This window comes from Loxodonta africana, chromosome 14 (genome assembly GCF_030014295.1).
Source record: "Loxodonta africana isolate mLoxAfr1 chromosome 14, mLoxAfr1.hap2, whole genome shotgun sequence".
Taxonomy (NCBI): Eukaryota; Metazoa; Chordata; class Mammalia; order Proboscidea; family Elephantidae; genus Loxodonta; species Loxodonta africana.
In genome coordinates, this window is record NC_087355.1 from 77109042 (window position 1) to 77123710 (window position 14669).

At 48.9% G+C, this 14669-nt stretch overlaps 1 protein-coding gene across 16 annotated transcripts in view; it reads left to right on the forward strand.

The window, feature by feature from the left end:
* The window catches only part of MYC (MYC proto-oncogene, bHLH transcription factor), a 295153-nt gene that overhangs the window by 130861 nt on the left and 149623 nt on the right, over window positions 1-14669 (forward strand). For all 16 annotated transcript variants that reach the window (XM_064268071.1, XM_064268070.1, XM_064268074.1 and 13 more), the window contains exon 6: window positions 7466-7813. The gene's annotated coding sequence lies outside the window, so the exon portion shown is untranslated. The remainder of the gene's footprint in view (window positions 1-7465; window positions 7814-14669) is intronic.

The following is a 14669-nucleotide window of genomic DNA, read 5'->3' on the forward strand; positions in this document are numbered from 1 at the left end:
GTCCTCACTCCGCACTCTGCCTCCAGCCCACCGTTCTCGCTTGAGGTTGGTTCTCATTCTGCATCTGCTGGGTGATCTTGGGCAAATTGCTTCCCTTCCCTGGGCCATGCTCCCCTGCAGTTTTGTGAAGGCATTGGACCAGTTTATTTCCGAGGTTTCTCGTGCTCTGACATGCTGGGGCCTCTGTCATTCATCAAGCCTAGCCATTCCTCTGCCCCGGTTCCTCCCACCCCTCCATGTGCCCTGAGCATCACCAAACAAATCTGGTGTAGGCATGTGCACTGTCTGCATGTTTCCTTCTCTGGGTTGTTTGGTATAGACAGAAAGTCCTGTAAAGGCAGGGAACACGTCTTTCTCGTTTGAGGTCATTTCCAGCTCTTAGCAAGTGTCTGCTGTAGTGAGTACTCAGTATGTTGTTAGTTGCTGACTTACAGTGACCCCATGTACAAAAGAACAACATGTTGCTTGTCCTGCACCATCTTCATGATTGTTGTTATGCTCAGGTCCATTGTTGCAGCCATTGTGTATTTTGAGTGCCTTCTATCCTAGGGGGCTCATCTTCCAGCACTGTATTGGACAATATTCTGCTGTGATCCATGGAGTTTTCATTGGCTAATTTTTGGAATTGGATTGCCAGACCTTTCTTGCTAGTGTATCTTAGTCTGGAAGCTTCCCTGAAACCTGTCCACCATGGTTGACCCTGTTGGTATTCGAAATACTGATGGGACAACTTCCAGCATCGTAGCAACAAACAAGCCACTGTAGTACGACAAACTGACAGGTGGGTGGTGGACTCAATACATAGCCATAATTAATTGCTCGCCATGCTAGTAAACATTTATTGAACACCTGGTGAATTCCCAGGTGCTTTGCAGGACGTAAATCGGCTTCTGGAGTCAGCAGGAAATGTGAATGTCAGTGTTTAAAGAATGGCTCTCTTCAGCGAACCTGTCAGAGCTGTGAGCAGGTGAAGGTGCCTGGCAGGGGAAGGCCTCACGCGACATCAGCTCCTCTTGGTGCAGCCCTACAGTGCCTGGCCCAGTACAGGGACTCATGAAACCCTTCACAGCGTAGTTAGCACGACTGGATTCAGTTGGTATCTCCCAAGTCCAGCGCATGGGGATGACAACAATCATAGTAGTTCTGTGCTGTTGAGAAGTTCCCGGGTGGTGCCAACAGTTAACACACTTGGCCTGGCAGTCTTCTGAAGAATCAGCCATTGTAATCCCTGTGGAGCGTTGTTCTACTCTGACACACATGGGTTCGCCATGAGTGGGAATCCACTCGACAGCATTTGGTGACTATAGAGCCTGGGTGCTGAGCTCTCTGCTCGTATTACAAGCTGACTTTGTGCAGGTGCGGGTGCTGCACCCTCTGTATATGTGGTTTCTCATCCACATATAATCCTCAGAATTAAGCAGATGAGAAAACACTTTCAAAAAGAGCTTAAGGGCCACACAGCCAGTGACAGACCTGGACTGGTGTTCACACACGCTGGTGTATTTGGCCTCCAAGCTCCCCCTTGGTCCCCCTCACTCACGCATCCCCTGAATCAGATATCCAGTGAGCGCAACGGGGAGTTTGTGCTGTAAGAGCTGCGAATTCCAAAGCCGCTGACCCTCATCTCCCAGCGCACTTTAGGGAGGAAGTGAATTAAGCAAAAATAGAGTCTGTCCAGAGGCACACAGCTCCCGCCTTCTCTGGGAGCAGATCTTCGAAGCACCAGGTCTTTGGGGGATGACAGAGAAATCAGAGGAATTGCTGCTTCTCCCTTCCTTTGTGGTATCAGATGTGAAGAAACCTTACCTCACACACCTGAAAGGAAGAGAATGGGAGGCAGGGCCTGTGGCAAGCTGGGATTGTGAGATTTAATGACTGGAGTCTTACCCCACAGAACTGTTACCGTCTCCTGCAGCTAGTGTTGCTGCCCCTTGGCTAGATTTCAGAGGTGTGATAGTCAACATCTGCTGACTCTTGCTGGTACTAAAATTAACAACGTGACTGATCACTTCTGCGAGAGAGAGAAACACACGCACACAGAGTCAGGGAGAAATAGAAGCAAAGAGGGAAGGAAGACAGCCATGCACACACGGACAGATCTTGCCTTGGCTGCCACCACACATAAACTGTGTTCCTCACACAACTGATGCTGGGGCTGCCTCACGCAACCTTTTGAATTCTGTACCTTGTCCTTGGGTTTCCAGTCTGTGACAACTCAGAAGGCCCTGGGTGGTGCAAGCCGTCTACCAACTCCTTAGTGCAGCTGCTAACCAAAAGGCTGAAGGTTTGAGTCCACTCAGACACGCCTTAGAAGATGGGTCAGGCAATCTACTTCCGAAAAATCTGCCATTGAAAACTCCGTGGAGTGCAGGTTCTACTCTGATGCACATGGGGTCGGCATGACTTGGGGTCAGCTCGATGGTAACTGGTTTGGTGGTTGGTGCCAAGTCAGGATACCTTTAGTTTTCTTGCTGTGGAAGCACCCATCTCTCTCTGTCATGTGCAGCTGTCCATTCTGTATTTAGGTGCAGTTGATGGGAAAAGATCCTCTCTTGGTGTTGGGTAGAAATAGAGGCAGCCAGCTTTTTATTTTTCTTCAAAATGTCCTCTTCAGGAAGCTCAGCTGGTGGAAACACCTGGTAGAGAAGGTCAAAAAGGAAGTGACACATTTGGGCCTGACAGCCTTGGAGGCAAAGAGGAGAGGAGCTCAGCTGAGAGAATGGGGTTGGATCTGTGTTTGCTTGTGGGGCGAGTCCATGTCACTGGGCCAGGACATACTTACTCAGTGTTCCCCATCCTGGTTCATTTGCCATGGCCCTCAGCACTTGTGAGGCAGGGTCAGCGTTCAGGCAGCCGGACGTGAGAATAGCACAGGGCAGGGAAGCTGGATGCTGCCCGTTCCCAAGCCTTGAGGGCGTGTTCCAATGTCTTCAGTACTATGGGAGACACCGCTTCATAATTTAAGAAAATTTAACTCTTTTTATTGAAGTAATATGCATAAAGGAAAGTATACATATTGTAAGTATACATAGAACTTGATTAAAAAAACCAAAAATGCATTGTTGTTGAGTCATTTTAGACTCATGGTAACACTATGTGTTACAGCGTAGAACTGGTCCATAGGGCTTTTCTGGCTGTAATCTTTATGGATTTATTCCTCAATGAGATAGATTGACACAGCGGTGGCAACAAAGGGCTTAAACATAGCAACAATTGTGAGGATGGCGCAGGCCTGGGTAGGGTTTCATTCTGTTGTACACAGGGTCGCTAGGAGTTGGAACAGACTTGACAGCACCTGAGAACAACAGCAACAATCTTTATGGAAACAGACCGCCAGGCTTTTCTTTGGCAGTGCCATTGGGTAGGTTTGAACTGCCAACCTGTAGGTTAGTAGTCAAGTACAAACTATTTGTACCACCTAAAAAAAAAACAAAAAAACAAGCCCGTTGCCATCAAGTTGGCTCTGACTCATGGTGACCTTACAGGATAGAGTAGAGCTGCCCCATAGAGTTTCCAGGAAGCACCTGGTGGATTCGAACCGATGACCTTTTCGTTAGCAGCCATAGCTCTTAACCGCTATGCCACCAGGGTTTTCTTGTACCACCTAGGGACGTGTATACAGCCTGGTATGTGTTCACAAACTGGACATTCCTGTGAAACCGGCACCTAGATGAATAGAACATTTACCGTCATTTCTGTAGGCTTCTCATGACCTCTTCTCATCACCAACTGTCCCCCGTCCCCAGGATAACCACGTCCTGGCTTCTAACAGCATAGATGAGTTTAGTCTGCGTATGTGCTTACTATAACTAAGTAGCTGAGTGCTATAGCGAGCTAACCAAAAGCTCGGCAGTCCAGATCTGCCAGCTGCTCCTTGGAGACCCCATGGGACAGTTCTGCTCTGCCCTATAGGTTTGCTGTGAGTCAGAATCAATTCGAAGGCAACAGGTTTTTTTTTTTTTAATAACTAAAATGAAAAAAAAAAAATTTTTTTTGTGTGTGTGTCTGGCTTCTTGGAAACCCTGGTGGTATAGTGATTAAGTGCTACAGCTGCTAACCAAAAGGTCGGCTGTTCAAATCCACCAGATGCTCCTTGGAAACTCTATGGGGCAGTTCTACTGTGTCCTGTAGGGTCACTATGAGTCAGAGCCGACTTGATGGCAATGGGCTTTTTTTTTTTTTTTTAGGTGGTACAAATAGTTTGTACTCGATTACTAACGTACAGGTTGGCAGTTCAAACCTACCCAATGGCACTGCCAAAGAAAAGCCTGGCGGTCTGCTTCCATAAAGATTGTTGCTGTTGTTCTCAGGTGCCGTCAAGTCTGTTCCAACTCATAGTGACCCTGTGTACAACAGAATGAAGCCCTGCCCAGGCCTGTGCCATCCTCACAATTGTTGCTATGTTTAAGCCCTTTGTTGTCACCGCTGTCTCAATCCATCTCATTGAGGAATAAATCCATAAAGATTACAGCCAGAAAAGCCCTATGGACCAGTTCTACAATGGGTTTGATTTGGTTTGGGTCTGGCTTCTTTTACTCAAAATTTGGGAGATGTATTCATATATTGTGTGTGGTTGTTGATCATTGTCATTGCTGTAGATATTCCATGTTTGTGTGATGTAAAAATGCATTCTGGTGTTGACGGTGTTTGAGTAGTTTTCAGTGTTGAGCTTCTATGTTTAGAGCTGCGGTGAACATCCTTGGACATGTCTTTTGGTGAACACGTGTAGACATACCTGTGGGCTTTTACCTAGGAGCAGACTTGCTGGGTCATCGGGTATGCATAGGTATTCCACGTTCGTAGAGTCGGCGGTTCAAAACCCCCCACCCCTGGCATCGCTATGGAAGAAAGGTCTGGGATCTGCTTCTATAAAGATTACAGCCAAAAAAACCTTACGGGACAGTTTTACTCTGTCACACATGGGCTCACCATGAGTCGGAATTGCCTCCACGGCAATGAGTTTTTGTTTTTCTGGTTTAGATAGTGCAGAACACTTTCCCAAAGTGGTTGTTTTTCTTCAGAAGGTCTGCCCACCAGCTGCGCTTGAGAACTCCAGTTGTCGCATGTGGAAGCCAGTCCTTGGTATCATCTGTCTTTTTGCTTTTAGCCACTCTGCTGTAGAGAGCGGGTGACCTGCAAGGAGTCACACAGCCAGGAAGCAGCAGAGACACGAAATGCTCCCTGAGAGAGCAGCACCCCATTTGATGATAACAGAAGTCGTGGTATACAGCACCCGCGTCGTGCAGCCTTGGCGACCGAGGGAGTGGTGGCACCCTTGTTACCTGAGGGCCCACACTGCCGCCGCCCTTGGTCAGGGACCACCACTTTGCTGCAGTAATACTCAGCGGACCATGTAATAATTCTTCCTCAGGTGACAGAACTTTAATGGACCCGACCCTGACAAAACAAACTTGGCTTCAAACTTGCCTGCGGGCCTCAGTAAATATTTAACATCTGTATCCCTATTCTCTCTCCTGCTATTAACGGCGCCATAAATCACCACTCCCCTTCCTGCTCTAAGCAGCCCTTCTTGCTGAGCACACTCCAGCCCTGAAATCCCGGGATGGGGCCGCTCCTGGGCCGGCTGCTCCGGGCTGGCAGCTCATGTGATGGTGTTAAGAGCTGAGGAATGAAGAGACATGTGACAGTGCTGGTGTAGTTCTGCCTTCGGCTCGCAGAAGGCGTCTTCTGTTTGACGCCTGCAGTAATCGCTAACATTGCCCTCCTAGTCCGTGCCCTTCAGCGTGCCAAGTGCTTTCTGTGGATTATTGTATCTCCGTCCCACAGCAGTTCTGTGAAGGAAGTCGATGTTCTTTACCCCTGTGTTACAGAGAAGGAAACTAAGGGTTAAAAAATTTCTCCACAGTAACTTAGGTAGTCTGACTTCAAACCTTAAGATTTTAACCCCTGTTCTTTACTACTGTCTTAGCGGCAGCTTTTAGACAGAAAGTTTCCATTGACACCCAGCTTTCTCTTGGGCTAAAGGCTGTGTCAGGTGGACTTAAATGGGACAAGGAGAGCTGTTGCAGTTGAAGTAAATAAAATACTGTGTGTTAAGCACCAAGCGCAGTGCTGCTCACATAGAAGAGAGGTGGATAAGGGTGCAGACGTGAAAGACAGACCCTGTAGCTTCAGATTCGCGTTCCGCGTTTACTAATTTGAAGCAAGTAGTTGTCTGTGCTCCTGTTTCCTCATCTGCAAAATAGGTGCCGTAGCTGCAGGGTCCCTGGGAGAGCATATCAGATGGTGGGGGCAGAGCTTTTAGCAGGGTGAGTAGTAGGTACCCAGTGAAGGACCAGAAGAAAAAAAAAAAAACAACAAAAAACCCAAAGCAGCTGCTGTCTAATCAATTCCCTGTGTGTCAGAATAGACCCATGCTCTGTAGGGTTTTCAGTGGCCGATTTTTTTGGATGTAGATCACCAAGCCTTTCTTCTGAGGCACCTCTGGGTGGACTCCAGCCTCCAACCTTTCAGTGAGCAGCTGAGCATGTTAACTGCATCACCCAGGAACTCCAATAAAGGACAGTTATCGTTATAGGTGTGGGCTGGCAAATGGTTGGCCCTCAAGCCCTGTGTGCTGTGGATCTATTTGTTACTCAGTTATCTTTGGAATAATGTAAGCATGCTGGGTTGGAAAGACAAAAGTTATCCCTGGATACCTGGAACAGCGCTTGGTACCCATTGGGTGCTTGGTAGTTGCTGAGTGAATGAACAAAAAAGTAACAGGCCTCACACCCTGCCCTGAAGATGCTCACAGCGCTGCTCACAGTGCCGGACAAGGCTGGAAGGATGCCAGGGTTTTGTGGTTGTCCTTAAAAAGAAAGAAAACAAAGAACCGCTTCCTACCAGCTGACCTAAACCCCCTCGGCTCACTGCCTGGACCGCTCCCTGCTGCGGGGGAGCCCAGGGCTGTGTGCCAGTTCTGGCTTTGCTGTTAACTCCGTAAGCAATCACCCCCCTTTCTGGGCTTTTCTTTTGCCTTTACAACGAAAGAACCACAGTCCCCTCTGCCCACACAGGGTGGTTTGCCAGTACCAGTTGCTGTTGAGTTGTCTGACTCACGGTGACCCCATGTGTGTCAGAGTAGAACTCTGCTCCGCAGGGTTTTTAATGGCTGATTTTTTGGAAGTAGATTGCCAGGCCTTCCTTCTGAGGCACCTCTGGGTGGACTGAAACCTTTTGATTAGCACCTGAGCACATTAGCCATTTGCACCACCCAGGAACTCCCCCACATTAGTTTGGAGGCGCCCTAAACAGATGCATGTTGTCGTCTGAGATGTCCTTGGTGCTTTGTGGACCCCCAGCCTACCTTTGTTTGGTGCCAGCATTATAGAAAATGATTTTTAGCGAGTTCCTCTTTCAGTCTTTAGAGAATACCAGCCCTCGGGGCTGGGGTCATACAGAAGGAAGAGTTACTACTGCTCTGGGTACATGATTGTGACAAGCTTTTTTTTCCTTCTACCAGGCCTGGAGCTGATCTTTTGACCAGAAGGGAATTAAAAAGATGCCTGCCAGTTGTGTGGAGCCTTGTTCACGGATTTTCTGAGCCTGATGGATTTACAGTGATATTTGGTTGCCCGGGGAATAATGCTGGTGGAAGCATGCTGTGGAATTCTGCACACTCGCACATTTCTGGATGCTAAAAATGGTTTGAAGACAGGTCCTTGGTCAGTTCCACGTGGATTCCTGCAGCCTGGATACCTGCAGGGGACAGAACCAAGCTTCCTAGCAAGGCGGAGATCTCTGTCCTGGTCTTGGGCAGGGATGTTTGGTTGAGTCTCTGCCAGCTTCCTCTGGGGGCACCCTGTGAAACGTAAGTCCTCGTCTGTCTCCTCCTAGTTCGTGAGTCTCACGCATCTTCTGTCAAGCTCTTTTCTGGGCTTTAGGTATGACTCTCTTGGCTGGGTAGTAGGGGCTCACAGTGCCTGGGGCAGCTGTCAAAGGGAGCTAGCATTTAATGAGTGCGCGCTGCATGTCTGGCATGGTGCTGGGAGCTTGGCGGAGGCAGATGGAAATGGAAAGATGGCTTCTGGGAGCTGCCACTGTTCTCTGTGCTGACTTGTGGATAATACCTGTCCAGTTTATGGATTTTCTGGTTCAGGTGTCTATCTCCGTCTGCTAAACTGTGACCTCCTTGAAGGCAGGGGCCTCTTCTGCGTGGCTCTGTGTCTCCCAGGTACACTATAGCACCCAGCACACAAACATAGTCTCCCGTGCTGAAGGACGAGTGAACTAAGATTTGGCAGCCCCTGCCTTGGAGATTAACTGGGGGAGAATACGTAGGGGATGATTTCTTGGCATCATGCTTAGAGCTATAAACAACTCAAGACCCTATGGTTAGGGCTGCCAGAGTTGAGTGTTAACAGAGTATCTGTGGACCAGACAGACCTGGGTTTGAATCTCTTACACATACCCACCATGTGACTCTGGGAAGTTGCTGCTGCGCTCCTTTCCCTTCTCTATTCAATCCACTCCCAGTTGCTGTTGAATCGATTCTGGCTCGTGGTGACCCCATGTGTGTTAGAGTAGAACTGTGCTGCCTCGGGTTTTAGTGGCTAATTTTTTGGAAGTAGATTTCCAGGCCTCTCTTTCAAGGTGCCTCTAGGTGGACTTGAACTTCCAGCCTTTCGATTAGCAGCCGAATACATTAACTATTTGTACTACCCAGGGACTCCGCCTATTAAACAGAGTGAGGTATTATCACACTTCACAGGATTGGTGTTGAATCACAAAGTATACACTAATTTGTGCCTGGCACACCGCAGGAGCTCAGTAAATGCTAGGGGTAATGCTGGTTGGGGGAAGGCTTCTGGGCAGAGCCAGGTGGGCAGCATGGACTTCGACCTCCGGGCATGGCTGGTTAGTGTGGACAGTTGAGTACAGGTCATGGTTCAGGGGAAGGCTGAGTGGCAGGTCAGCGGCAGGCAGGAGTAGGAACCAGGCACGAGCTGAGGGACGGAGCTTGCGCTTGGCAGCACAGGCTGCTGAGAGCTGGAGCTGAGGGCAGAGGGGCGGGTCTCCCGGGCCCTGACCTGGCAGCTTGTGAGGTTGGAAGCTCCGCTCCCTCCGGACAGATGTTCTCCTTGGCTCTGGGCTGCCCCGAAGGAGAGTGGCAGTTCCCATGACAGGTGCCATGGGCACACAGGTCACTTGGGGCCACCTGGCGTTGAGCTCCGAGACTATGTTGGGGCAGGGCCTGGTTTTGATTTTGGTTGGGCTCCCAGGCCTGCTCTCGTGCCTGACAGCACTTTCTCAAGAGGTTTTCCCTGCCCTCCTGATATAAACCATGTCCGTGGTTATCGCATGCTGTTCTCCACAACGCTGAGCTGTTTTATTGTTTTATATTAATTGTGCAGATTATTTGATTTTGCATCTTTCTCCCACACTAGAAAGCCATCTCTCTGTGAGGTCAGAAAATATGCCTGTCTTGCTAACAGTCTGAATATACAGTAGCACCTTATTTGTTCCATCTTGGTAGCCAGGTAAGAATGTGGCCCGGGGTGTTCTGGCTTTCTTTAAACGGACGGACAAAAGGAATACAGCCTCTTTTTTGAGCATCTCTGTAACTTACCCTGGCAAGTCCACCAGGTGGACAATGGTGTCCCCATTTTACAGTTGGGAAGCTTGAGGCTCCAAGGGTCAAGGAACTTGCCCAAAGACATTTATCAGGAGAAGGCTGAACAGGAAGCCAAGAACCACTTGTTGCACAGAACCATGTGCCACTTCAGCAGGAGGGGCGTGACGCGTCCTTCAGGGTTTTCATCAGAGTGTGTTTGTGGGGCCCTCAGAGCTGAGTGCACTCCTGGTGCTCCAGGAGATACGCTGTTCGTTGTTGTCGAGTCGGTTCTGATTCATGGCGATGCACGTACAGCATAATGAAACGTTGCCCGGTCATGCACCATCTTCACAATTGTTGGTATACTCGAGTCCGTTGCTTGGACCACTGTGTATTTTGAGTGCCTTTCAACCTAGGGGACTCATTGCCCAGCACTGTGTCATATAGTGTTCTGTTGTGATCCGTAGAGCTTTCACTGGCTAATTTTCAGAAACAGATTGCCAGTCTTTTGTTCCTAGTCTGTCTTGGATTGTCTGCTCCGTTGAAACTTGTTCACCATGGGTGACCTAGCATGTAAGCCACCATAGTATGACACACTAGCAGATGGGTGGTGGTCAGGAGAGACAGACACACCATAATGGACTCAGCTTCTGAATTGAGGAGGCAGGCTTCACACTGGGCACCAGAGATGGTGGTGGGATGGGATCTCGGTCCAGCCCTGGAGGCTTCGGGTCTGGGGGAGCCTGCCCTTGGGTAAGCAGGATTTGCAGCACATCGCGATAGGTGCTGTGCTTGCCAGACAGAGGTGCCCTGGGGCTGAGCAGGGGCAGGGAGAGGGTCATTTCAGGGAGGGGGCTGTATGATCTGGAGAGCCCTTTGCAGGCTGGGAGCTTGGGCTGGGCTCACTGCGGTGAGGAACGCAGGGTCTCAGCTAGACATGAGCAGGGCAGACCGAGGCATGGGGCTCTCCTTCCACTTCTGCCTTTGCAGGCCTCTGGCTCATCTTCTTGCCATCCCCCACCCCCGTTGTGGCAGCTGCGCCCTCACTTATCACATGGCCCACAGCGCTGTTTGTTCTGGTTTTATCGGTTACTCCCTAGAACAACCCATTGTGGTGGTCCATGGTGGTCTTGATTATCTCAGCTGCTCACGGGAGGGCGAGGGCTGGCTCAGGCACCAGAAGATGCACAGTGGTCGTAGCGAGAACTGTGACTCCAACTTCCCCGCCTTTGTGGCCTCCTGGGCTCCTGCCTGATGTCTGTGGGGTTGCACCCTGGGGACACGGATGCCCTCATGACCACTGTTGTTAAGCCAGGCTCTGTGCAGGGCACGCGGAAATCTTACTCCATTCAAACCTCGGACCAGACCTGTGGTGTAAGCTGTTATCTCTCTTACCTTCGAAGTGGCTGGGGCACAGAGAGGCAAAGCAGGTGTCACGGGGCTCACAGCCAGGGTTTGCTCTGTACCCCAGAGCCATTAGGCCTTAATGCCAGGGGCTGAGATGCTCTTCTGCTCCTGTCTTGGCCCCCAGCAGCTGTGTGACCTTGGGGAGCTCACTGCCCCTCTCTGGGCCTCAGTATCCTCAGGGACAGGGAAACCCTCTGATTTATCTTCTAATCTGGGCCCCCCCCCCTTTTTTTTTTTTTAACTATTTTATTGTATTCTTGGTGAAAGTGTATACAGCAGAACAGGTTCTCGTTCAGCAGTTTCTACACATGACGTTCAGTGACATTGGCTACATTCTTCACATTCTGTCAACATTCTCATTACTTCCATTCTAGTTGTTTCACTCCCGTTAACTTTGTCTCGCTGCCCCTCAACCTTCTCATCTGCGCTTTAGAGTAACTCTTGTCCATTTGGTCTCGTACAGATAATTTTTTAGAGAGTGCAGTACTCAAGGGTGACATTCTTTTGGCACTAAAGGTGACTTCATGGAGCCCTGGTGGTGCAGTGGTGAAGAGCTCAGCTGCTAACCAAAAGGTTTACAGTTTGAATCCACTAGCTGCTCCTTGGAAACCCTGTGGGGCTGTTCTGCTCTGTCCTGTAGGGTGGCCATGAGTCGGAATTGACTCGGCAGCAACGGGTTTTTTTTGTTGTTGTTGGTCCTCAGGGGATAGTTTGACTTTAAGATTTAAAGAATATCTCAGGGCAACAGTCTGAGGGATACCTCCAGAATGTGAAGTTCTGTTCCATATTTTTCTCCCTTTCTATCAGGATCCATTTGTTGTGTCCCTGATCAGAAAGCTCGAAGCGGGGGCATTTTTGAGAAATGAAAGGGGGACCGGAATCCTCACCCAGGGACTGTCCTGGGCAAACTGGGCCCGGCAGTCACTGGTGCTGCTGCTGCTTCGCGTCGGCGTCCGAGCGAGCCCACTCCTCCAGACTCCCCTTCGGGTGTTCGTGGGCAGCTCACATTTCTGCCCATAGCACACAAATGTACCCTGATCTGATCACACAAGTCGGCCCTTGGCCACTTGAAGGACCCATTTCTCTTTGAGCCCTGTTATTTTGGCTGCTGTGGAGAGCAGGCCTGGCCTGGTTTTTTTTACAGATGATGATTGACAGCACTAGCTAGTCCTAGGGGGCTGGGGGACACAGCTTGGCCCCCCTCCCCCCCAGACACCTCAGCCAGCATTCCTTGAGATCTTGGCTCCGCGCCCCGGGCCCTGTTCCCCAATAGGGGTGCCTGGACCCCTTGGGGGTCTGCACAGGGTCACCATGAAAACAGGGCTGAGACTCATTCTCTAGGCCCAGCCTGGAAGACCAGGTCTTCTGGATGCACAGCTGTTGTTAGTTACCATAAAGTGGATTCTGACTCATGGTGACTGCATGTGTGACTGCTCTATAGGGTGGCCTTGTTTAGTATCTGGTACTTTAGGAACCTAGAGTGGGCTCCTTTAACCTTCTGCCCAGGTGAGGTGGGCGTGGTCCTCCTTTTACACATGAAGAGACTGAGGTTCAGAGAGGCCCAGAAAGCTGCCTGGGTCTCCAGGAAAGGATTGGAGAAGCTGGTGCCAGCCTTCAAGGCCCTTTCCCTTTCTGCTCTGCCAGTGTCCCCTGAAGTGTGCCGATGATGATAGGCAAGACGACTTTGGGTTATAAATGGACACACTTGTTAAAATTTGTTTTATGTTTATTTTAATTTGAGTTAGAAGAAGTCCACAGTGGGCACACGGGACCTGGAATTTGCAGATATTATTGTTAGGTTGTAGGTCAAGTAGATATTTAAGTTAGAAAAGTCAACTTTGTGAAAACATTAAGGTGAAGAGTGGATATAAGTGAGTCACGAAAAGGGCTCAAATTTGGGGTGCAGGTCCTCATTTGGTGTCAGAGTTACCTAGTGCTGCTATAACAGAAATAAGTGGGTAGCTTTAACAAACAAATTTATTTTCTCACAGTTTAGGAGGCTGTTATTGTTAGGTGCCGTTGAGTCTGTTCGGACTCACAGTGACTGTATGTCCAACAGAAAGAAACACTGCCCGGTCCTGTGCCATCCTCACAATCGTTGTTAGGCCTAGCCCATTGTTGCAGCCACTGTGCCAATCCATCTTGTAAGGGTCTCCGTCTTTCACTTACCCTCAAATTCAGGGCACAAGCTCTAGTGGAAGGCTTTTTCTCTTTGTCAGCTCTGGGAGAAGACGGTCCTTGTCTCTTTTCAGCTTCTGTTTCTGGGTTCCTTGGTGGTCTTCATGTGACATGGCATCTATCTTCCCCCATCTGTGCTTCTTTGCTTCTATGCCCAATCTGCCCCTTTTATATCTCAAAAATGAATGATTTTAAGACACACCCTGTACCGATATGGCCTCTTTCCAAAAACCAAACCCAAACCCACTGCTGTCAATTGATTCTGACTCAAAGTGACCCTGTAGGACAGAGCAGAACTGCCCCATGGAGTCCAACTCTGTAAATCTTTACGGAAGGAGATTGCCATACCTTTCTCCCACGGAGCCACTGGTTTCAAACCGCCAACCTTTCAGTTAGCAGCAGAGCGCTTTAACCACTGCAGCACAAGGGCTCTATGGCTTCATTAACATGACAAATAAAACACTATTCCCTAATGGAATTACATCCACAGGTATAGGGGTTAAGATGTACAGTGCATACTCTGGGTGGGGGGACACAATTCCTGTCTGTAACACTTGGATTTGCGGTGCTCTTGCTTGTAGCTCTGATCACATCCCTGGGGATGGAGCATCTCTGAGCCCACGGCCAGGGTAGCTCTGTGTCCTGGCTTCATGTCATTTCTGCTGTTTAGTCCACTGTGATCCTTCCTAAACCCAGACAATATAGATGAACTGACTGCCCAGCTTGGTGTGAAGCAGATTGAAAACAAAAAGAATCCCGGAATGACAGTGCCATTATACTCCTTCAGTTCTCCTTGCATTGTCTGTGGCTACTGATCTGGGCCCTGCTAACTTCATTGTTTATCGAGCACCCCAAGCTTTCTAGTCAACCCCTGTATTAACTCTCTAAAGGCTGAACTACGAGCTAGTAAATGTTTCCACTGTGCAGTCAACTGAGGGCTCATTCCTTCAGTTGTTCCCTCATTTCTCCTCAGTAGATCAGGGGCAGTATTACCCACCTCCCAGGTTTATTGTGAGAATTAAATAAGAACACACTGAAGGGCTTAATTCTGTGCTTGGCATATAATATGTATTTAGGGAATGTTAGCTATTTTAAGGGAAAATGTTAAAATGGAGTTAGGAGATTGAAACATATAAAAACCATAGAGAAACAAACAAAAAAAAAAAAAACGTTGAGGATGAACAAGATACTAAAATTTAACGTTAAACATAGTGTTCGGCTTTTTAGTTAGCATAACACACTGGGTAGGCTAACTATGTTTGTGTCTACATCAGGGATCGGCATACTTCTTCTGTAGTCAGTATTTTTGGCTTTCCAGCCATATGGTCTCTGTCACAGCTACTGCTCACCTCTGCCTTTGTAGCTGGAAAGCAGCGATAGACAATCTGTAAATGATTGGGCATGGCTATGTTCCAGTAAAACTTTATTTATAAAAACAGGCCATTGATTTATTGGCTGTAGTTTGCTCTTGATCTAAATGACGGGAAGTTGTTCGTCTTTGAGAGGGAGAAACAGCTTCTGAATCATA